This window comes from Rhineura floridana, chromosome 3 (genome assembly GCF_030035675.1).
Source record: "Rhineura floridana isolate rRhiFlo1 chromosome 3, rRhiFlo1.hap2, whole genome shotgun sequence".
NCBI classification, from domain to species: Eukaryota; Metazoa; Chordata; class Lepidosauria; order Squamata; family Rhineuridae; genus Rhineura; species Rhineura floridana.
This window is the reverse complement of record NC_084482.1, coordinates 37,543,073-37,567,663: the sequence shown is the minus strand read 5'-3', so window position 1 is coordinate 37,567,663 and position 24,591 is coordinate 37,543,073. Positions and strand designations below refer to the sequence as shown.

Genomic DNA, 24,591 nt, shown 5'->3' with positions numbered 1-24,591 from the left:
TCCTTTCTATGCTACTTAGAAGTAATTCTCTCCGTATTCAGTGGGCCTTATTTATTCTCTAAGTGTGCTTAGGAATGCAACCATAAATCTTCCTTACACCACCTCGCCGCGGCTGAAAGTCCTCCCGCGCCTCGCCGCCGCTGGAAGTCCTCACGTGTCTCGTCGCAGCCGCAAGGCCGGCCCATCGCGGCCAGAAGGCCCCCCGCGTCCCGCCGCCGCCGCTGCCCCCGCAAGGCCGGCTCACCAAAGGCCCCGCCGCGGCCGGAAGGCCTCGCCCGTGCCGGGAGGCTCCCCGCGCCACGCAGCAGCCACCGCCACAAAGCCTCAGCCGCCAAAGGCCAGCTCACCAAAGGCCCCGCCGCGGCCAGAAGCTTCTTTCTTCCTACAGTGACCTTCTGGTGACTGGCCTGGCCTGAAGGCACTTAAACCCTTCTTGCCGAAAGCAAGTAGGCTAGATTAAATGTTCCCTACCCAGGCTCCATCTTTTAGCTAAGATGTCTAGCTTAATTTCCACTCAGATTTTTTTTTTAATTGTACGCTCCAAGCAACTGTGATTGATGCTTAATGTATCATGCTTAATGACATCACTCGGGCCTGCCCCGTGACATCACTCGGGCCTGCCCCATGACATCACTCGGCCCCACCTCTAAAATCTCAGGTTTTGGGATGCTTCTGACCTGGCAACCCTACTGATGACTGAAACAAACTGAGGCAGGTTTTGGAGGGAAAACTAACTAACCAATTAAAGAGAGGGGTGATGTCACATGACAGGAAGTTACTGTAAGGGTAAGGGAGCATAGAGACAGACCTTAGAGTTCCATAACTCTTACCTAATAAATGCCTTGTTTAGCACAACAGAAGGAGTCTGCCTATATACAATTCTAAACCCTGTGGAGGCAGCACATTCTCCATATAAGCATCAACGGATTCCTCTTAATTTTAAACCTCCATGTAAAAGGACTCTGCATAGTCTCCCTTGGTAAACAATTTCACTGCTGAATTTCTCATCCTCAGGATTAGTAAAATGGGTCTGCTGGAGGCGAAAGCAAATGTCTTTGTGCCTAGTGATTAGAAACATATGCTGTGCTGATTGCTTTTGACTATGCATCATGGGCAAAGGAAGGAAGTGGGGAGCTTTTGCCTTTAGATGTGATACATAAAATGCCACACATCTGGAAATGTAATGAAAACCAGAACAGAACAGCCCATAAAAATTGAGTGGGATCAAGTAGAAAGCATTATTTACATATATCACATTGGTGTCTCACCATTTCTGTAGAGAGGGAGCTCGCAGCAGCATTCATCATGGGGCTATCTCATTTTATGCTTACATCAACCTTGCTAGATGGACAGACTTCCCCCACCCATCCTGGAAACAGGAAATCCTCCCTCAACAGATCTTTCTCCCCTCAAGAAAAGACTATTAGGGCTAATGGTAGTGTAGCATTTAAGCTATATACAGTATTGATTTTTCCTGCCATGTGAAATATCTGCTAATTTAGGTTCTCTGTCTTACTTGGTGCACCCTGGGTCCTCTGTCCAGTATGCATCTCTTGGGTAATTCTTTCAAGGGACAGCAGAAGTTAAAAGGCAGCCATTGTTATTGTTGTTGTTATGTGCCTTCAAGTCGATTACGACGTATGGCGACCCTATGAATCAGCGACCTCCAGTAGCATCTGTCATGGAGCATCCTGTTCAGATCTTGTAAGTTCGGGTCTGTGGCTTCCTTTATGGAATCAATCTATCTCTTGTTTGGCCTTCCCCTTTTTCTACTCCCTTCTGTTTTTCCCAGCATCATTGTCTTTTCTAGTGAATCATGTCTTCTTATGATGTGTCCAAAGTATGATAACCTCACTTTCATCATTTTAGTTTCTAGTGACAGTTCTGGTTTAATTTGTTCTAACACCCAATTATTTGTCTTTTTCGCAGTCCATGATATGCGCAAAACTCTCCTCCAACACCACATTTCAAATGAGTTAATTTTTCTCTTATCTAAAGGCAGCCATAGGTCCTAGGAAAGACAAGAAAGGCCTAGCATCAACTGGTGCCTATTCAAATCAGACACAAGCAAAGCATAAGGCTGCAGTCCTATACACCCTTTCTTGGGAGTAAGCCTCATTGAACTCAGTGGGACTTACTTCTGAGTAGACATATAATCTTGTATATGTCTACTCAGAAGTAAGTCCCACTGAGTTCAATGACGCTTACAAGATTACACTGAATGTCCTGTTCACTCTTGGGTTATGCCAGATGCAAACTGCCTTAGATGATACCAGCCAAGGGTAGAGGTTAAACTGGGCAGAGCTAGTTGTTTACAGCCAGGGTGGCCACTGTAGACTGCAAATGGGGCACTGCCCCATTAACCTCAGTCTGCCCTCAGCCAGGCCCTACCTGTCTGACTTCTTCCTTACAACCAGTCCAAGGGGTGGTAGCCTCCTCCTCCTTCATCTGAGTATTGCCTTTGTAGAGATCGTCAGGGAAGCGGCTGGGGACAACACTAGCATTAATGGGCTGTGTCTGTCATCATTATCCTCCCTGCTTTCCACCCTGCCAGTCCCAGTGCGCCCCAACCACTCACTGGGCCAGTAGGTGGAATGTTGGGGAGAAGTGAATTCACATGTGAAAACCACCATTTGGTTGCACATTGTTAACTACCCTTAATTGCTGTAAACCACCCAGAGAGCTTCAGCTATGGGGCGGTATACAAATGTAATAAATAATAATAATAATACCACCCATATGTTACTAACTATGCAGGTCACCTGTCCATCACTGTGTAAGAATTGTTTAATTTAACTAACCTACAGATTTGCTGGTATCTGCAGACATTGTTGCGGAGGACGCAGCATTTGTTTGTGTCTGGTTCCTTGTCCAAAGTCAGGGAGATGCTGGTGGCAACAATTCCATCAGGAAACAGTACATTTAAACTGATAAAGCAGGAGTGGGAAACCTCCAGCCTGGGGTGGCGGCGGCATATGCGGCCCTCTAGTCTTCTCCATCTGGCCCTCGGGACTATCTATCCAGTCATACAGCCTCCACGGCTGCACCCTCCTCGGGTGTTTGGCCTGCCTGGAGTGTGTCCTTGAGCTCTGATCATGCTCCTTGCTTCCCTTGATGGAGGGCAGAGAGGGGTGTGTGTGTCTGTATTGGTAGAAACTAGCCTACTGTACAAAAGTAAAATTTACATTCATTGCTCTGGCATCTCCAGGGCTGGAAAGATTCCTTGTCTGAAATCCTGGGGAGCTGCTGCCAATCAAAATAGTATACTGACCTAGATGGACCAATGATCTGATAAGGCAGCTTCCTATGTTCCCAGTTTATTTATTTGTTTATTGCAATTTATACCTCACCTTTTCTCCAAGAGCTCAAGGTGGTGTACATGGTTCTCCCCTGTCTCATTTATTCCCACAACAATCCTGTGAGGTAGGTTAGGCTGAGAGGCAGTGACTGGCCCAACATCACCCCAGTGAGCTTCATGGCAGAGTGGGGACTTGAACCCTGCTCTCCCAGGTCCTAATCCAACACTCTAAATCATTACACCATACTGACTCTCAAACTGTTGCAAACTGCTCTCCAGTATTTTTTATTCCAGTTGGGACTCATTATGCTAACTTGTTTTGTTTTTAATCAGCCCATTATAAAATCCTCCACCTTCTCCCTCCTTCCAGCTGCTAATTGCTTAGAAACCAAACTGCTGCCATCAATCTCCCTTTTCTTTTTGACCCGCCCCAGGTGTCAGCAGAAGCTGATCAAAAATGACTGTTTCAGCAAAATTTGAGAGGGGAGGTGGGGGGAGATTGAAGCCCCAGTGGGAACCACTAATTGCTCTGGCAAATATTTTCGAAGCAGCAGATCAGCTGGTGTGCTGGGCTCCATCCCAGAAGCCAATCCCAATTTATTGGTCACGTTTCAACCCTTTCCTCCCTTCCTGTTCATGCTGTGCAGTTAATCACTTGGTAGGTATGCAGAAAATGCTCCAGACTAGGCTGACACCTTTTGAAATACAACTAGTTCATACCTTGCTAAGGAGGCAGACTGACAGCTAAGAGAGGGAGAGAGATGGGGGCAAGTGCACAAGCAATGTGGGGGACAAAAATGAATAAAGAAGTAAGCTTCCAACAGCATTCGGTGCTAGCAGCCCCATTGTATTTCCTCTTTGTATAATACATTGCAACTTTGCGCTGCATGAGGGCAGTGGAGGCTGGTCCATTAAGGTGAATGGGGCACCGTCCCACCAACCTCAGTCTGCCCTTGGCCAGCCCCCACCTTGCCCGCCTTCTTAGAACCGGCCCAGCCCTGTCTGTCAGCTTCCTCCTCTTCAGTCCCAGTTTTGCCCTTGTAGAACTCAGCAGTGTGTGTGCACGTGGGGAGGGGAGGATTGGGGCACACCTAGAATTAGTTGGCTCCACAATGTCATTGCCTCTGCCTACTGTTGGCCTCCTTGCTTTCTGCCCTCCCAACCCCAAAGCGCAACAGCTACCACTGCCTGGGGGATGGTCCAAAGGTAGTCTTAGACGTGACTACAAAGGAGTGGGCTTTGCATACAAAAGGCTATACAGAAACAGTTTGAGCTACACATATGCGCCAATGTCCACATGGAGCCCCTACACATATACAGTATGTTAGTTAATATATTAGGACTAGGGGGGCAGAGCTTACCAACCCCCACTTCCAAACACACACATACATCAGGCACCCCCAAACACACCCCCAGGCACTCCCAAATACCCCCAGGTACACCTAAACACATGTACGCACAAGTACACACACACACACACACACATGCACACAGAGGGACTCACACACACACACACACACACACACACACACGCACACGCACACGCACACACTTGCATATGCACACCGCAGGCACTTGCAAACACCCCCAGGCACACCACTCCCCTCACTAAACCCCCTTGCAATTCCCCCCAGTACGTCCAGGTGTTGGAGTGCTCCAGCCACCATGGCCCACTAATGTTCCTCACCTGTTTCTGCACTGGGTTGCTGTCCCTACTGCTGCCCTGCACCACCACTTCCCCCTTGACAAGTAAGTCTGCCCCGCAGCTCCACACAGTGCCCCTAAGCCGTCTCCCCACCTACGGTGTTGACCTGCCTTCTCCTCAGGCTGCCACCACCGCCACGTGCTCCCCGACCATTCATCCTTCCCTCTGGCCATTTGCCTGCTTGTTCCACACCCGCCCACTTGCCTCACTCACTCGCCAGCCCACCCACAGCCACCCACTCACCTCACTCACCTTACACCTGGCCACCCTGCTCTCTCAGTTGCCCACCCTTGCCAGCCATCCTTGTTTCCCTCTTGCCCTTGCCTTGCTTGCTGCCTTGCCACCATGCCCCACTCCCACATGATGCTGTGTGATGGAATGATGGCTTAAGAAAATATATAGACTAGCATATATATCCCTAAATGGCTTGGGACCCAAGTATCTAATAAAACACATTCCTCAGTACCAACCATTTTGGACCTTACAATTGGCAGGTGAGACCTTGTTGGTGGTGGTTCCACTGAGGGCTGCTTAGTTAGCGCTGACCCGTGACAGGGCCTTTTCAGTGGTGGCTCCCTGTTTGTAGAATGCCCTCCCCAGTGAGGTAATTTTGTTTCCGTCACTACTACTACTACAATACTAATTTATATCCCGCCTTTCCTCCCAGTAGGAGCCTGGGACTTTCAGGCATTTGATGGCAGAAAGGGACTGTTCCTGGCAAGTCGAAGATCACTGATGAAGGAATGTTTTTAACTGTAACTGTATTTTAGAATGTTTTTGACTGCAACTGTGTTTTAGAATGTTTTAACTGTTGTTAGTTAAACTGCTTTTATTTTCTCGTTAAATTGTTTTGTCAATATATTGCCTACCCTGGGCTCTTTTGGGAGGAATGACAAGATATCAATAAAATAAAATAAAATAAATAAGGGGGGAGTTGTGAAGGCTTTTGACCTTGTAGGTCTTGATGATGGCTAGTGGGGGCCCAAACAATGGAAAGTATAACACCCACCCCACCAAGTAGTATTCAACTCCTGTTGTGGAATCAACTGGTAGGCAATAGCAGAGGTTGCTGCCAGTAACTGTGAGGGGGAAGGGCGAGGGGGTGGAGAGCTTGGTGCGGTGCTGGTAGATGCACATTTCCCCCTTACCCCGCCCCTACCTTGCCATTGCATAGCTAGATTGGATCATATGATGCACTGCACAAAGGGTGGGCATACCTGATGGGATTCACTGTTCGCTAGCCAATACATTTTTTCAGTGTTACAGGTGTGTGCTAGCAATGGAGAGAAGGAATGGGAAACAAAAACTTAAAAGGTTGCACAGCAGTGGCCTTTTCATACAAAAGAATGGTAGGGACTGCTGCAGAAAGGGGCAATAGTCTTGGAAAGGGGTTTAGCCTTTATGATTTCCACCCACATTTGAAGATACGGCAATCAGTGCTTTTGCTGTAGTGATACAGCAAGAGTATTCATCCTTTTCAATAGATTGCAGGGGAGGTGAGAGCAGTGTATTGCCCGTCATCTGTGCTACCACAGGCATTTAACCAAGAGGTGCCCAAGACGTTAATGCAAAATGTAAATGTACTGTCTTCAAGTCGATTCCGACTTATGGCGACCCTCTGAATAAGGTTTTCATGAGGCTGAGAGGCAGTGACTGGCCCAAGGTCACCCAGAGAGCTTCATGGCTATGTGGGGATTTGAACTCTGGTCTCCCAGGTCATAGTCCAACACTTTAACCACTACACCACACTGGCTCTAGATGTTCATGCAACCAACTCCAATTGACATGGCATCTTCAATTGCAGTAGTTGCAATACTTTTGGTGGGTGGGCATTTACCCTAGCAACAGAATCTTCTGTTTTAATGGAGAGGAAATGTGTATTTCCCCTTATCCACACTAGTTCTGTCATCTGGGGGAAAGCTCTTTGGTGCCCTAGTAACAGAAGTGCTAACCTGAGTATGTGTATAGATGTGTCAGACATATACGCAGGAGATCCAGGTTTAGAATTCGGAACGTTCCCTTCTACAACAAGCAGGTCCAGGGTAGGGTACAATAAGAACCAGATGAAAAGCTTAATACAGTTACACCAATATCAATATCTGGGCAGATGAAAACAAAAGAACCAAAGTAACAATAATCAAAGAAACAGAATCTACCCAACAAATGCTTGACCAAACATATGTATTTTCAACTGGTGATGAAAACTCAACAGAGTCATTGTCAACCAGATCTCAGAGGAATGTGTATTCCACATTCAGGGCATCACTGCAGAGACAGTTACAGGTTACCCCATAACACATCTCATGTAGCTGTGGAGCAGCTAAAAGGGGCTCCCCTAAAAATCTTAACTCATGACCAAGTCAGTATAGGATAGGGATTAGCAACTGTTTGGGGCCTGTGGGCAAGTTCGGAATGTTGGGAAAGTATTGTGGGTGCCAGTCACAAAATATCTGCCATGGGTGTGTGGCGAACATAAAATGGCGCATGAAAGCATGGCATAATGGCTGCCACATCTGAAAGAGCAGCAAAAGAGAAAGGGCCACAAATGGTGCATCAGCGGCCCTAGCAATGGGGGGAAAGGCACTTACATCAACCGCCACTGCGCTTGCTCTTTCCACTTCTTCTCTGTTCAGAACAGATGGGAGGGTGGGTGTCAGATCCTGGTATCCAATGTATGTTTAATGGGCCTTGTTTAATGTAGTAGAGGCTAAGCCAGTGCAAACAGGAACTGATCAGGAAGAGCAAACAATATTTCATGTATTGTGGAGTTTTGAGGTGATATTTGCTTTTGCAGGTGTTATAGGAAGTTCTGGTGTGTACATTGGCACCTCCAGGGGTCATGTTGGTGATCCCTAGTATAGGAGGAGGTGCTCCTTTAAGTATTAGGTCCCAAGTTGTTTAGGGCTTTAAAAGCCAGCTCAAACACCTTGAATATAGCCTATTAGCATACTGGCAGCCAGTGCAACACCTTCAGGATTGGTGTTATATGAGCTCAAGAAGCTGATCCACTCAGTAACTGAGCAGAAACATTTCGAACAAGCTGAAACTTGTGGACTGTTTTCAAGGGCAGCCCCATATAGAGTACATCACAGTAGTCTATCTGGGAGGTTAATGGAGTTGGTAACAGGCACTCCTAGCCACTGTTGCTACTTGCACCTCTAGTGACAATTATGAAGCTAGGAGTCCCTCGAGGCTATGGACTTGCTCTTTCAAGGGCAGCACAATCCCCCACTAGAACAAGACTTCTATCTAATCCCTAGATCTAGGATCTACCCACCCACAGGGCTTGTCTTGTTGAGATTCAGTCTCAGCTTGTTCCTCCTTTGCCTTTGTTCTGCTCTCAGCTGCATGTGAACTGGGTGTGACAAATGGACCAGAACCATCCTCCAAGCATTCCATTCATAGCACAGGTTGCAAAAACTGCTGTGAGGTTTTGTCCATGGATGGCAGGAGCTGTTTTTTTCTTTGGTCATATAATCACATAACCAGCCATGCCAAAAGGGAACAGTTTTAATATTTATTTGAATTCCAAAGCTGCCCTTGCACAATTTGTACTCACGGCAGTGTGTAGAATTTGACATGCACGCACAAATAGCCATTTCTCACTGAAATCAGTAAGAAAGATCCTTGGAGGGGTTAATGTCTGCAGAAGACTGAGATGAGCAAAGACGAAAGATAACCCTTGTATTATTTATTATTACTTATTGTGTTTTATTTAGTCCTTTTATAAACCACTTACTATTTACAGATCGTGAAGCAGTTTATAATATGGAAAATCCAACTACATAAATATACACAATTTCAGATAATTTGCATTAAGTAAGATGCAAATACAAAAATATGCAGTATGCATAATACCATATAATCTGATGAAGTCACTGGGCAGCACGATATAAACTCCCAACCAATAAAAAGCACACAATTCACACAACCACTCACACAATCTCTCTCTCTCTCCATCCATTCACGTGACTACAATCATTCGCCACCTCATAAATCTCTACTAACTAATACCCAAACCACTCACATTCAACAATATTACAACCCATACACACTCACTACACATTCATATCCTTCATACAAACTGCCAAGCATACAAAAATAACAGACTGCTGTCCCTGTCGCTCTCTGCAGCACTAATGGTCCCACGCCTCATGCCCACTCAGCTACCAAACACGTCCTATCAAATACATAATGAACTATCCCCATTGCACTGAATGATAAAATACACAATGACTACTAATTATTTGCTTTCACTCTTTTTGGCACGACATCCTGCCTTGCTCCTTCCCATGGGCTGCATTGCCCAGAATTTGAGGAGAGGAACTTTTAAAAGTTGTAGAAAGCACAAACACAAATGAAATTGATAGACAGACACCAAACAGTTGGAGGAATATAGACGCTGTGTGCATAATATGCCTGCCTATATAACACCTGACTGGAAACCTAAGAGATGTGTTGTATAAGGAACCATCCTGCTATTTAACATTAAATTAGCACCAACACTGCGCTAGATCACATTACAAGGCACTCTCGTTGTTGTTGACATAGCCAAGTCCCTTTGGATGCTTAAAATAACATCTCTTCCTCCCTTGTGTTCTTTTGAGGGAGGAGAGATTGGCGTCCCAAGACATAATAGCAGTAGCAGCTGCTCATTAACGTGAATGCAGGAAGCCGAAGGGAATTAACATAGCACATAGTTTCCTTTCTTTGCCTGATACTGACACCTTGTGGCCAGTTTTCAACATCACATCTGTAAACTTAGCAAGAGTCAGATATTTGCAAGAACTCTGACTGAACACGTGTTAGCCAAGGCATGGGAACAGTGCCTGTGTACGTTGAGCTGGTCATGTGCTTTATGCCATGTACAGAATTAAGCTTTTGGCATGCCACTATAAAAAAACTGACTTTTTTGCACAGCAGTGTGTCAAAAGGTGAATCCTGCATTTGGAGATGCACAAGACTTGCATGCCAGGAGCTGAAGGCTGACACTAGGGATGGAAAGACATGTTGATTTCTCATGTTCTCATTTTTCCAATCTTAAATTCAGTTCTCCACATTTCTGTAGCAATTTACAATTTTTTAAATAAAAAAATCCTCATGAAGATTCTCCAGCATTTTATAGTGCCGAATAAACACTTTTGTAGGCAGTTTAGACTAATTTACACATTTTTGCAAACAAATTATCATCATGTAAAGCATTTTTGTATGTTATGTTCACATATATATTTATTTTTCTGCACATTTTCCCCTAACATATGCATTTTTGTAAACATTGTTTGGTTGGCGAACTGCATCGGAAAATTCAGATAAGTGGACATTTTGAAGGATGGCTGCGTTTCGCTTCTCATACTGTTTTGGAAAATGTGAATTTGATCAAATTGGCTTAAAACGTGAACCAAATTGAAATTCTCCCCCGTCCCTAGCTGACACACACAGGGTTTTCAAAAAGCTATGATATGCCCAGATAATCACCTGAATAAACTCTGACTTCCTTTACCTGGAAATAACTTTCAAGACAGTGTTCCTGTACCTGTCTTTCAACCTCACGGACAGACAGAGAATCTCCAGGGTTTCAGGCAGGAGTCTTTTTCCAGCACTACCTGGAGATGCCAGGGATTAAATCTAGGAGCTTTCGCATGCAAATCTTGTGTTCTAATACTGAGTCACGGCCCTTCCAGCACAGACTGGACCGAAAAGGGGTGGAGAGGGTTTTGATAAGAACTCAAGAATCAGTCCTTCTCTGGATATGCAGAAGAATGAGATGGTAGAATTAAGGCTGCAGGCAGGGATACCATTTGTGAATGCTTACTCATGTAAACAAGCAACCAGATATCTCCCTACAATTATTAACACAACTAGTTCATCAGGGATAAATATTCTAGCCAAGTCTGTTTCATGCTGACTGGTTTTCTACTGGTTTTTGCTGCTGTTGTGGCAGTTTTTTGGGTGTGTTTTTTGGGGGGAGATTTTCTTCTTTTTTTACATAAGGGAACTTTTAAAAATATGACTTTGCTTCTATAGCCTGAAATGATACAGTCTCTTCTAGCCCCACAGGAGTCTAGCACCTCATTCTGTTGCATGCATAAACTAACTGGCACTGCATCACATTTTGCCCATAGTAGCTGCCATGTTGGATCAAGTTCTTCTCCATTCATATTCAGCTTCCAACTGTAGCCAATCAGATGCTTTCCAAGCAGGCCATTATGGGGACACCTTCTCCCCCCTTTTTTGTTTATCCTTAGAATCTGGCATTCCAAAGTGTACTGCCTCTGTACATGGAGAATTAATTTGCTGTCATTAAAGTTACACTCAGTTGTCAGCATTCTTTCTGGCATGGAGGTGAATACTTACTTTTTTCTTAAAAAAATGAACACATAAAACCATGCTGAGTACATCAATATCTAGTTTACCTCTGAGAGGTGCATCAATTTGCAGCTGCCTGGATGAAGCAACAGCGTGGACACTAGTGTGCGCATTCTCCATCCACACAATGGCATGTGTATCCATCTCAGAGAACGTTAAGGCAGCCCTGACGTGCCACTTTCCTGGCTGATCTAAAATGGAGCAAGTCACAGAAGCGTGTGGCCAACTCTTGCGCATGACCCTCAAGCTCAACTAACCCTCTTCACAGCAGGAGGCTGATGGAGGCTGGCAGGGCACAGTGGGGGTTTGGATTGTTCTGCCAGTTTGCCTTTCCTATCAAAAACTGAAACAAAACTCCTAAGTAACTGGTTTGCTCATCCATTCCTTCCCTCTCCTCCTTCTGCTCCCTCATAAATTTTACCAGTGAAATTTAGAATGTCAATTATTTGCTTTGTTACTCTGTACAGAGCAATGGAGGTTGATGGTGCTGTATTAAACATTGGTGTTTAGGTGAATCCGTATTACTTCATATATGTTTTCTTATTGCAGTCCTTAAAAAGTGAAGAAAAAATTATTATTTACTATGCTAAGAGTGCAATGAAGAAAGGAGGTATAGCCTGAAACTGATTTTATTCCCCCCCCCTTTTTTAGTTTTACCTATTTAGTGCCCTGTTAATATCACTCCCTGTAGTGGTTAAGGTGCTGGACTATGACCTGGGAGACCAGGGTTCGAATCCCCACGCAGCCATGAAGCTCACTAGGTGACCTTGGGCCAGTCACTGTCTCTCAGCCTCATGGAAACCCTATTCATAGGGTCGCCATAAGGCGGAATTGACTTGAAGGCAGTACATTTACATTTAGATTTCTTTTTAAATATTTTAATCTATTTTAATGTTTTTGTGTTTTTTACTGTGTGTAATTTTGTTGTGAGCCACCCTGAGTACCCTACTGTAGGGTGGAAGGGTGGGATAGAAACATTTGAAATATAATAATGATAATGATAATGATAACTGAATGTAAGAAGGGATAAATCGGCTTGTCTGAAGCTTCAGCCTTTAGAGGGCGCTGTGTAGCTAGCTCCCAGGTTCAGTTGTCTTCCCTGGCTAACTGGGAAGAATCAAGGAGGAACAAGCAGCAGATTACATCGGAAGCTGACATATATAGAGTCAGACCATTGGTCTATCTGGCTCGATATTGTCTGCACTGACTGGCAGCAGTCAGCTACGGTTGTTCCTCAAACACTCCGATTCTGTCCCTATTACTAACTCAGTTGTGTAGTGGCAAATTCAGAAGCACAGGGTCTCTTCATGATAGTCACATCACACCACAGCCATGCCCACTTTTCCATTTCCCCTCATCTCCCTTGCTCTCTGTGTCTTTTCCACATTCCACTACAGTGGATCCCTAGGAGCCAATCAGCATGAAAGGGGAGGCTGTGTGTTAGTTACTGAGAAGAGTCTTCCCAGCGGCTGACCCATCTCCTTTCACTCTGATTAGCTCCAATCAGCACGAAAGGACAAGTACTCTTCTCAGTCACTAAAACACTCTCCTTTCACGCTGTTTGGCTCGTACATAGGGACCTGGGACCCTGCTCCCCTAAAAGTAAAGGGACTATGACCACCACCACCTTAGATGAATACACCCCTGTTACTAACGGTTCCCCAAACACTTTTGGTTGTGGGCTGCCTGATGTGCTCCCTAGCTACTTTCAGGCTAGGGAACAAGCCAAGTGGACAGTAAGCAACCATGACGTGGTTCCTCTTCAGGTTGCTGATTCCATCTGTACTAGTCTTCCTAGCCTTAATGGACAGGCTTCTGTGCCTTTAAGAACTGCACAGCAACCAGAAATGCAGTGCCTAAAGCAGCCTCCATGAAGGAATCAGTTTGTCTTGCATTTCTGCATACCCCATGCCTCATGACAGCATGACAGCTGAGGGACCTCTGTGGCAGGGAGGAGATGGCAAGCTTTGGTTCCCACTGCTTAGAAACGGCTGGGTAGCCTGGCCCAGAAACCAGATGGCATCCCCATTGCAGTGCTCGTTCCACCTTGGAAAGACAACTGCATGGCACGGCTGCACCAGTGAACAAGCCTATGTGCCAGCGCCAAAAGCTTGATGCTATGTGATGTGCCTCAGTGTAAAAAGAGCAAAGGATCAGACTCTTCGTCAACAGCTGTCAGCAAATGGAAAGGAACAAGTGCATGGCACACAGTCTGGGAATTATTGATTTCTGTTTCATTGAGGATGAGCACAAGGAAACCAAGAAAATGGGGCCCTGGCAGAAGCAGAATTCTTGGGAAAGGTACATTGCTCCACTGTCTATGTGCATAGATGGAGCGCAATCAAAAGCCCAGATGATGCCTCAAATAATTTTTATTAACTTTAGCAGGCACTGTATGAGTCCTTTATCACTATCAAAGAATGAGAATGCATGCAAGGCATCAGGACAGGGTAACAGTAATCCAAATAATAATTGCTTTTAAAAGGAGAGGTAGGGGTTTCTGGCTAGCTCCGTATCCCAGATATGACACATTGCACCTTGTGTTTAGGATCCTTTTAGGAAGAAGTAAGATCAAATTGCTGCAAGCCACCTCAGTCTGAGGGATAGTTTTCATCAGGTAAATCCCTACATAAATATTTGGTACCTTAACTTTTTTTCCAATTCTGAGCCCTGGGGCAGATCCCGTTACTAGGTGAATCCTGACAGCAATGCTACTCCAGAAGCCCAGTGTCTTCACAAAATGACACTGGCAATTCAGTGGTTTTCTGAAGGGGCCAAAACCGTGACATGCTGCCGCATTAGAATGTTGCAACTTATTCAAAGAACTGTGGCTGCACAGTTCATCACATGCTGGACCCCTTCAGACAACAACATGGTTGGCTGGGACTGCCATACAGTTGCTCCGTCTCTCTGTTCTTGGGCATGGGGTACTCCCAACATAGCTTGGAGGATGTGTCATGTGAAGCAGATGTACATGAGAACTCTGGTACACACTGCTGCAGAGACTGCCATGATTGAGAGGGTTGGTTTTTTTACCCTCCTTGATGAGAGCACTTAAATAAGCCAGTGTGCACACATACTTTTAGCTTCATCAATATTTCTTCCACATAACCGCAGACACAAATAAGCACAAGTGCAGGTGCAGACAAGCCTAACATGATTTTGTGGAAGCCATCAACCAGCATAAACTGGATCTTATTTCTTCCAGATTCTCACTGTTTGATAGCACAAGCTGCTGGGCTGTGGAATGAATCCATGGACCATGTGTGTATGTGCGCACGCGTGTGTGCATGAGAGAGAGAGAGAGAGAGAGAGAGAGAGAGAGAGAGAGAGAGTTAATGGTCAACAGTTATTCTCCAAGTGGAAATGGCTGCTAGCAATTCCCCATCTACCCTTTTTTCCTTCCCCGTCTACCTATAGGCACCAGTGGTTCCTGATCTATCCAGAGACATATATGTGGGAGAGTGCTTGCATGTGGAAATGCCTCTCAATAGTGTTGTGAGTTTGGGGGTTGGAATGGATGATCCCTGTGAGTCCCCTTGCAGCCTCTGGTTTGGAATCCTGTACCTTGGGGTGAGGTGCGGCTCTGCTGGCCAGATGAGTTTCTTTTGTTAAGCTAATAGTGGCCAGTTTGCTAATGGGTCTTTCAGGTGCCCAGCAACCAGTGAATGGGCCAGGAAGACCCTTTTGTCATTGAAACTCTTCAGGAGAGCCTCCCCCCCCTCCTGGGGCCCAGGAGAGGCTTGTGTTTTTAGTTGTGTCTGGAGAAAGGCTGGGAACTGGAGGCAGGCAGAAAGGCTGTCTCTCTGCCCCATGGCTTTAGGATGCCTCTGTGACGTTCCCACCTTTGGCTCCACCTGTCAGGTTCCCACCTGCTTGTGGCTACTGCCTTTCACTAGGCACCACCTCAGGACACCACCAGTCAGTATCGTCATTTTTATTTTTTCTCACTCCACTCTAGCACAGATCTCACAAGATCCCACTGCTAGGCAGCACCACCAGTCACTCCCTGTAAACAATACTGCTAGAGACTTTGCCTCAGTCTCTCTATAGCTTGTTACTTTGTGTCTGGGTGCCCTCGCTGTCCACAACCCCCTTGTATCTTTGTCTATAAAGCATACAATCCTGGGTTGCTTTGGATACTTGATGTTACAATATCTCCGTTCACCGCTGCCACCATATGATACAGTTTCCCTTCAGCCTTGGTAATTACCCTGCCCTCCCTTCTGGTCTGTGTATTCCCAGCCAAGGATCAGGCTTTTGGTAAACCAATAAAAGTATTTATTTGATAACACCAGGAAATAACAAGATTACTTTAGGAATGTTTAACAAGCGTATGGTTTCATATAGTGTCACTCTTTATGTTTCTGGTCATATATATACTGTCTAAATATCAGCCAAATATAATCCAACCCTCCCTCAGAACTCTGCCAATCAACCCATCCAAATAACTCTCCACTAACGACTCTTCAACAACTCTCACCAACCGACCCCCTCTCAACTGTCATCCTCCCATTTATACCTTCAGCCATTCAAACACTCAGCCAATCATCATCCAGCATTCTCCAGCCTTCCAACCCATGCTCTCCCCCCTCTCATTCAATTCACTTACCATATATCCCTTAATAAACCTGCACTTACCATATTTACAGGTTTTAACATATAAGGACATCACAGCCTCCTATAACACAGATGGGAAAGCTGGATATTGGACTGCTGATGCCTTGAACCCCTCCATCCTAAGTTCAGGTTGGAATGTGTGTAAATAAACAAACCATATTTCATAAAGACACCACAGTCTCAGCTGACCTTCTTCCCAAGGAAACCAAACCCAGGGCGAGCGCAGGGACCCCTGAAATCTCACCACTCAGAGATTGGGGAGGCGCATAACAATAGGATCATGCAAAACAATTATTATTATTATTATTTATTAAACTTATATACCGCCCGACTAGCAATAGCTCTCTGGGCGGTGAACAACAAAAAATACAATAAAATTACACAGCAATACAACAGAGCATATAAAAAGTACAAAATCTAAAATCAGATTACAACACATGTAAAAATAAAATTAAATTAACTTAAATTAAAATGCCTCGGAGAAGAGGAAGGTTTTAACTTGGCGCTGGAAAGATAATAATGTCGGCGCCAAGCGCACCTCCTCAAGGAGACTATTCCACAGTTCGGGATCAGTGCAGGGATCAGTTGCAAACAGGAAAACCTTGGCCACTAGAAGAAGGGACTTTTAACAGTAGCAAAGCTTTATCTTTAGTTTAAAGCAGGGATGGCTAACCATTTTCAGTCTAAGGGACACATTTGAGGTTGGCCAACCCTCCAAGGGCTGCATGCCAGCGGTAGTCGAGGCCAAAGTGGTCGTACGTGTACTACACTCATCAGGCACCCATCACACATGCAGGCACACAGCACTGTCTGTACACATACACACACACATGTAGGAACATACCACACTCTTCTCTAGTGCTGGGCTCCCAAGCCTAGTGCTACAATCATGGTCTCGGAAGAACAAACATAGTGGTTTTCCTCCTGACCGCACCACTGGGCTGGGAGGAGAATACCTGACTTTGTGGAAAGGCACAATGATTTAAGAGATGGCCACACAAAAGAGCCCCACTTGAGTCTTCAAACCCTGCTTACTGTACTGCTGGCATTCCACCCACCCACACACACACACGTTGGAATTGGGGTGCACTCCTCTGCCATTGTTCCATCCCTTCCCCCCAAATGCTGTAATGTGTCTTCTAACGCTTAGCTTGGTGTGGCCCAGCACAGCCCCATTAGCTAGCAAGGTCTTTAAATTACCCTAGCAGTTGTTACAGCAGTTTCATTTATATCTTCGGATCCTCTAATCCAAAAAAATTGCACTGGTGAATGTCAAACAAAACTCTGCAAGCTACAGGAATTTATTCTTCTGAATGCTTTGCTAGTATTCCCAGTGAGGAGAGGTCACTTGTTCAGACACTATAAATTTCCAAGTCTTTCCCCAAAAGAAAGGAAAACAAATCCTATCAGTTTAGGCTAGAATTACTGGTGTAATTGTCTTTACAGTTGCAACAGTACAACTCTTTCTACATTATTAAGCAACATGTGAATCATCATGTTTGGGAGTGCCACAAATAGTTGTTGCCACTGAAAGGTGAGGCATTTTGAAAGTTTCTCTTCCTCATCTGTGAGATCACATCCCTTTCTTCCTGATCAATTACTTAACTTGCTGTATTCAAAACTACTCTAGAGAACCTGGACATCCCCCCCAAAATGCATCAAAACAGAGGGAAAGCAGTCATACAGTTTATCTTGACAGTGCATGCAAACAAATGCTGGAAGGATATATTAGCTTGTGTATCCTCCCAATAAACATCATCTGGTGTGGTCTTGAAACACACTATGCATCTGTCAAGGTGTCACCAATAGCTGAAGCAGAACCTTCCATCTACAAATCTCTGGCTTTGGGGAAAGCTCACTCAACTAGGATCTAGTTTATGATTAATATTCAGTCAGGATGTGCATATCCATCACAGGCTGTGAACACACTGGTCACCGGATCAAAGCATTTCTGTTAGCCTCACCTAGAGGGGAAACAGGTTGATCTGCTGATCAGTTGCAAAATCTCTTTGAAGCTGATTTTTTTTTTAAAAAAAAAACACACTCAAGTTGCTCTCACCAGGTTTTACAGTAAAAGGGGGTGGGGTTTGACTCGCATTTTGTTCCCCTGTTTTCAGAAGAGAGATGCACTGGAACTGGCAGAACAGTGAGTGTGTTTCTACCCACATTTATAATGAGTCATGATCTCTTTGTGATTTCTGATGCAACCTAAGACAACAGAGAATCTCCTTCAAACCACAGAACCCCCAAGTCAGAACCTCCATTCAAAATGTTAAAAGTACTTTCATAGTCCAAATGATTTTTAAAAATACCCAAACACTTTACAGGGCACCCTCCATTTCAAACTTGGTTTCTTTAATCAATTAACAAAGGATTTTTAGATTTGAAAGCTCGGTCACTTAAATTTGTTTTTCCCCTGCCTTGATTTGCATGAACATAGGACTTCTTGTCCACAAGGATAAGTCTCCGAGCCCAGAATACACTGAGTACCCATGGTCACTGAAATGCTCTCAGATTTTCAAAGGAATTGCTTGGCTCTCCCAGTGCCTTTATCTTGACCCCATTACAGCCATATTCACTCACTATCCATAACCTGCAATTGGGTAACATGAGCAGAAGGAGGCTTAGTGCAAAGTGGAAGAAATTGCCGGACTCCTCTCAGAATTCCAAAGGGAGGATTGAAAAACAAGGAATCCTTTTACCTGGTAGTAGTAATCCACATATGGTGTCTCATAGTGCTGAGGCTCGAGGCTTTCAACGGACAATGCATCCTTCAGTAACTCTTCACAGCCTAAAAACAAGAAAGGAAAGATGTTCAGAACTGCCATCCTTAGAACAATTTAAACTAGAAATGCATGTCCAGGACTCAGCTACATGTAAGGTAAAGAGGTATTTGGGATGTTGCAGTAATGTAGGTTGCTTAGTACTGGGTCCACCCTAAGCCATCACTTAAGTCAGTGTAGTTTCCAAGAAGTGTGGCATGTAGGTTGGCATCTCAGTCCATGGAGTGGTGTAACGGATTGATAATGATGTACATGTAAATGGTCTCAGATTATATATTTATGATATAAAAGTATTTATATCTAGGGTGGCCACTTTTGCATTGCCACAAAAGAGAACAAAAGAGGGCACACATCTGCATAAAATTTACACAGGCTAGTTTATATCTGTAGAGCCAGAGTGGCAAAGTGGTTAGGGTGTTGGACTATGACCTGGGAGACCAGGATTTGAATCCCCACATAGCCATGAAGCTCTCTGGGTGACCTTGGGCCAGTCACTGCCTCTCAGCCTCATGAAAACTCTATTCATAGGGTCGCCATAAGTCGGAATCGACTTGAAGGCAGTAATTTATAGTTCATATCTGTAGATGCAAATTCAGTAATCATTTCTGTAATTTAATTACAAGTATAATACATTTCCCCACAGAGGGGAAGATTGTGTCCAAGTGATCTGTGCGCCTGTTAAGACTGCTGTCCATGTATTTCTGTGGATGAGCAACTCCAAGGCCCCTGAGCTTCCACATGATGGTTATTTATCTTTAAATTGGACTTGGACCAGAGAGCCCTTATAAATAATAATAAAGGACACCTTAAAATAGAGGATTATCCTCTGATAGCCCTTCAAATCGATGACTGTCATCTGAAAAGTAGGACACATGGCGGACTTCCGGGAAGGGTGACTTAGCCTGTGCCTGCTTTTGAGACGGGCTCCTGCCTCAAAAGAAGCTTATTCAGATATATCAGTCAGTTTTTTCTTTTTTTTTGACTGATTAAACTTCTCCCGGGTAGGGAGAAACGAAGAGATTAACCTCAAAGCCTATTTTTGTTGGGACGACCAGATCTCATTAATTTATGGGACGAGGTCCAGCCGACGAAGGTGGGACGGATTTTCAACAGCAAGCTCTATCTGTTAAAGCGAACGTTCATCTTATCTTCTAAGAGAGAACGCACTAACAGGCAAGCACCCTTCTTTCTATATTTTTCTTTTACTTGACTTAAATTGTTGCTGTTTAAAAGAGATTTGCCAGATTGATCGGTTTTTGACATCTTACTGGGGAGCCATAACTTCTCTCTGCTACGCACTAATTAATAGCTTATCTCTGTTTTTGTTGCAAAAAGCTGTCCTGGATTTGCATTCTAAAGATATACACAGAAGAGGGATTTCTATTCCAGATTTTTATTTTGAAGAATATTATACTGTCTGAGACTACTCTCTTTTTGGTCTATTTTATTTTGACGAATCTGTTTCTTGACGACTGCCATTAATTGTTTCGATCCTGGGAACTGCATTTTGTTTACTTAACTATGGAGAGATAAGGCTGTCTGCTCTGTTTATACTGTGATGTCACCAAGTTTGGAGTATTAACCCAATTGTTGCTGAAATAAGAAGTGGTTTTCCTATATTTTTCTTTTAAAATGGCAATTAAGAAAGTGGCTGAGAATCTGGAAATAACTATGTTTCAGAAAATAATGGATGAGATTGAGATAACGAAACAAAACCTGCGACAGGGTTGTAAGGAGCTGAAAATTGAATTGAGTAAAATGAAGCAGGAGATTAAAGATATAGGGGTCCCTGTGAGAGAGGTGACCCTGGAAGGGGTCCCTGTGAGAGAGGAGACCCCGGAGATTGGAACAAACGTGGAACAGGAAAAAGATTTGGAGTCTATGGACTTTAGAAACAAAATCTATTGTTTGGAGACACAGGAGATTAAAGACATAGGGGTCCTTGTGAGAGAGGAGACCCTGGAGACTGGAACAGGGGTCCCTGTGAGAGAGGAGACCCTGGAGACTGGAACAGGGGTCCCTGTGAGAGAGGAGATCCCGGAGATTGGAACAAACGTGGAACAGGAACAAGATTTGGAGTCTATGGACTTTAGAAATAAAATCTATTGTTTGGAACTCAATGTTATCTCTGAAGAAATTAATGAAGATTCTAGAGATAAAGTTATCAATGGCATGGATAATCTTCTGGACTGGAATGATGTGATGGAGCCCAATATAGAGAAAATCTATGGAATTAACTGCAGCCATGTGACAATGGAAAAACTTTCAAGAGATGACCCAGTGTATTTTGAAAAAAAGAACAGAGATATGATTTTACAGCAGTATTTCAGCAACCTATTCAGAATGGATGGCAAGAAAATATTTGGGATAGAGGTAATTCCCATCAGACTCTTATTATATGACTATGGCTTTGACAGCAAGATTATTATGGAATACTGATAATGGAAGATTGGATACTGAAATTACTGGACTTAACAAGACTACTGAAGATGGAAGATGGAAAATGGAACTAATAGGGATAATAGAACAATGGCTACTGAAATTACTGAACCTAACAGATTCTGATGTGATGGATTAATGGAAATGTTTATTTTGACTATGGTTATGACAATAAGATTATCATAATTAGTAATGAGATGGATTAATTGATATGTTTATCTGGAAAAAAAAAATTTGATAGATATATTTCTTAAAGAATTGAAACCTCTCTTTGACTTTTTGTGGAAAGAATAAAGTAATGTTTATGAGATTTGATGATTAAGTAAGATAACTATTGGAGGAAAGTGATTTTATAATATGACTTAAGAGACAGGATTGTTATATATTATAGACTTATAACTGATCTGATCTTTGACAAATGGGAAGTCAATATTTTACTCTTTATTTTTTATTTTTATTTTTATTTTTATTTTATTTTTTTTTGTTTAATTATTTTTGATTTTGTTTTTTGTCTTTGAATGTTTTATGATTTCGTCTTGTATGTTTTATGAAAATCTGAATAAAAATTATTGAAAAAAAAAAAAAAAAGTAGGACACATGGCCACCCTACTTATATTCTACACTTTTCACTCCAAAAGGGACCTTCAGGGCAGCTACTAACTATAAAGAAGTCACAAAACAGAGAACAACAAAGCAATAAACAACAACAATAATACAAAACCTTAAGATTCCAGCAGCAGCAAAATAATACTAAATGGCAACCAAACCTTAATGGGGGGAAAATATCAAATCAGAGAGCATTCTTTTACAAACAAAACAGAATCATCTTGACCCAAGATCTGAACATGCCCAACAAAGTAACTAGCCAGAGCTCATGGGGCAAGTTGTTCCGTAATTTGGGTGCCAATCTGTGGTGGCTGGTGCCCCCTGGGATTGGGTGGAGTGGTTAGTAGCCATTGGTAACAGTAATAGTACATGTTGCTGCTGCTGCTACAATTACAGTTATTATTTTAAAGTGTCTATAGCTAGGCACTTTAAAATTAGCAAAAGCCCACAATCTAAAACTCATGACATTTAAGGAAAGGGAAATTGAAAGGATGTGAAGTTAAACAACTCAACAAAAAGATGTCAGGCATGAATGAAAATCTATCCAGGAAAGTCTAAGAAAAGTGGTATGAATTAAGATGTAATCTGCATGCAGGCAGAAAAGGTGCAGAACAAATCTTGGCAGTAAGAGAATGCCAAAGATAAGGGCCAATAGAGCCAAGCAGAAGTGAAGGGAGGTGTGCTTCTGTTTTAAGAAGGAGGGGGCAGGAGGGAACACACCGCTGAAGCAGAGATGAAAGATAAAGAACAGCAAGTGAACTGAGTGATTTGAGGTGAAAGATAACTTGAACATTCTAATACAAAAGATGAATGAAAGCCAATGAAGTCTGTGAAACAGTGGAGTAATGGGGTCAGAATGGCAAGGGGAGAAAATAAGATCCACTGCAGAAAAGGGTTAACAGAAAACAAAGAGGAAGGTCAAGTCTGCCACTTCTGTCTCACATGCAGCCGGACCACAGGTCCATCCAGCTCATTATTGTCTACACTGATTGGCAGCAGCTCTCCAAGAATTCAATCAGGGAATCTTTCTCAGCCCTCCTTAGAGATGCCAGGGATTGCACCTGATACTTTTGCATGCAAAGTATGCGCTCGGTCACTGAGCCACAACATTATAAGGGACACTGCCTCTGGGTGATAGTTAACACTTTCTCAGCTACTGCTAACAAGCATTTCAGAAGCTCAGGTGTTGCTTTGTGTTTTTTTATTTGAAAAAGATCCATGCCTGTGTCTCTATTCTAAGGATCAGATAAATATAGACATGGAATGAAGGTGTCCAATTCCCAAGTCCCTCAAACAGACCAATGACTGTTTTCTCAGCACTGAGCTGTAGAAAAGGGCACCAAGGAGGCAGGCTTCTAAAACCTGTGAGCAACCGTCTTGCTGTCTAAAATGTGAAACTGTCTGTCTCTACTGAAACTGATGAATCTGGGAAGGTTGCAATTACGTAACGGTATTTACATGGTGTGCATTTTTAGCTGTGACATCCTGCCCTGCTATTCCCAGGCGCAAAGCAGGTAAGAAGGAGAGAGCAGAGCAGAGTCGGGAGGAGCGAATCACACAAAATTATGCAGACTATTCACGCCAGGCTTCAAGGTGGAGGGAGGGGGCTGTGGAGGGGAGGAGGAGGAGCGGCTTTAGGGGAGAATTATAGGCAAAGCACAGGAGCTGCTTAGGCAGGAGAAAACCTCTTGACAAATGAAAGGAGTTTTGACAGTATAATAACCCTGGCTGTAGGGGGCCTTCCATGCAGTACCAGCATGGCCTCTTTCTCTTGGCACACAGGCAGGAAGCAGATGTTGGATGCGTTATGATCTATTCTAAGGAGTATCTTCCGGGCAATGATAGGCACACCTCTCCTAAAGCTAAGTGATGGTTGTGAGGAAGCCTGCTAGTAAAAGGCACCAATTAGTTTTTAAACAGCTGCACACAAGCAAAGCATCTATAAATAGTGGGTCAGTAGGAACGGAGGCCTACAATTTTTTTCTATAGCAGGGTGCCAAAATCTCTAGAAAGTGGGAAGCTTTAGAAATGGTGGGATGGCTGCGATTCCCCCAAACAGCAGGGCATTTCTCTTCCCAAGTACAATAATGACAATACAACCGCTGCTGCTTCTGAGCTAGTGAGATTAGAAGCTGGAGACGACTCCCCTGTTATTAGATGTCTCAGGACACTGGTTTGACTAGGTGGCCTGTGGGCAATAGGAATGCCTCGAAATTGCAACTCAACCAGAATCCAGGAAGGAATTCTGGTACCAGCCGGAACAGAAGTATGCTGGGCATGGGCCTTCAACAGGCTCATTGCAGGACATTAAAAAAAAATGCTACATTGGGTTCTGGCACAGTGAGTCAGTGGTGAAAACCCACATGCTGCCCAGACTAGAGGCCTCCTGGAACAAGGGTAGACAAACCATCAGCTTTGCAGGATCCAAATTACTAGAATTCAGAGATCCACCAATCCTTGTGCAAAAGGCATGCACCTAGAATAGAAGAATTCTGAGTGCAGGAATTTGTTTTGAATCATAGAATCGTAGAATAGTAGATTTGGAGGGGACCTATAAGGCCATTGAGTCCAACCCTCTGCTTGGCGCAGGAATCTAAGTTAAAGCATACCCGACAGGTGGTTGTCCAGCTGCCTCTTGAATGCCTCCACTGTTGGAGAGCCCACCTCCTCCCTAGGTCATTGGTTCCAGTGCCGTACCACTGTAACAGTTACGAGGTTTTTCCTCAGTTTTCTCTTCTCAAGGCCAAGGGTGTAGTCGACTGGAGTCTGAGGGG

At 44.0% G+C, this 24,591-nt stretch overlaps 1 long non-coding RNA gene across 1 annotated transcript in view; it reads right to left on the bottom strand.

Moving 5' to 3' along the window:
• Nucleotides 1–24,591, bottom strand: part of LOC133379656 (uncharacterized) — a 57,642-nt gene that overhangs the window by 19,568 nt on the left and 13,483 nt on the right. Inside the window, exon 2 of the long non-coding RNA XR_009761233.1 lies at nt 18,692–18,780. This is a non-coding gene — a long non-coding RNA (uncharacterized LOC133379656). The remainder of the gene's footprint in view (nt 1–18,691; nt 18,781–24,591) is intronic.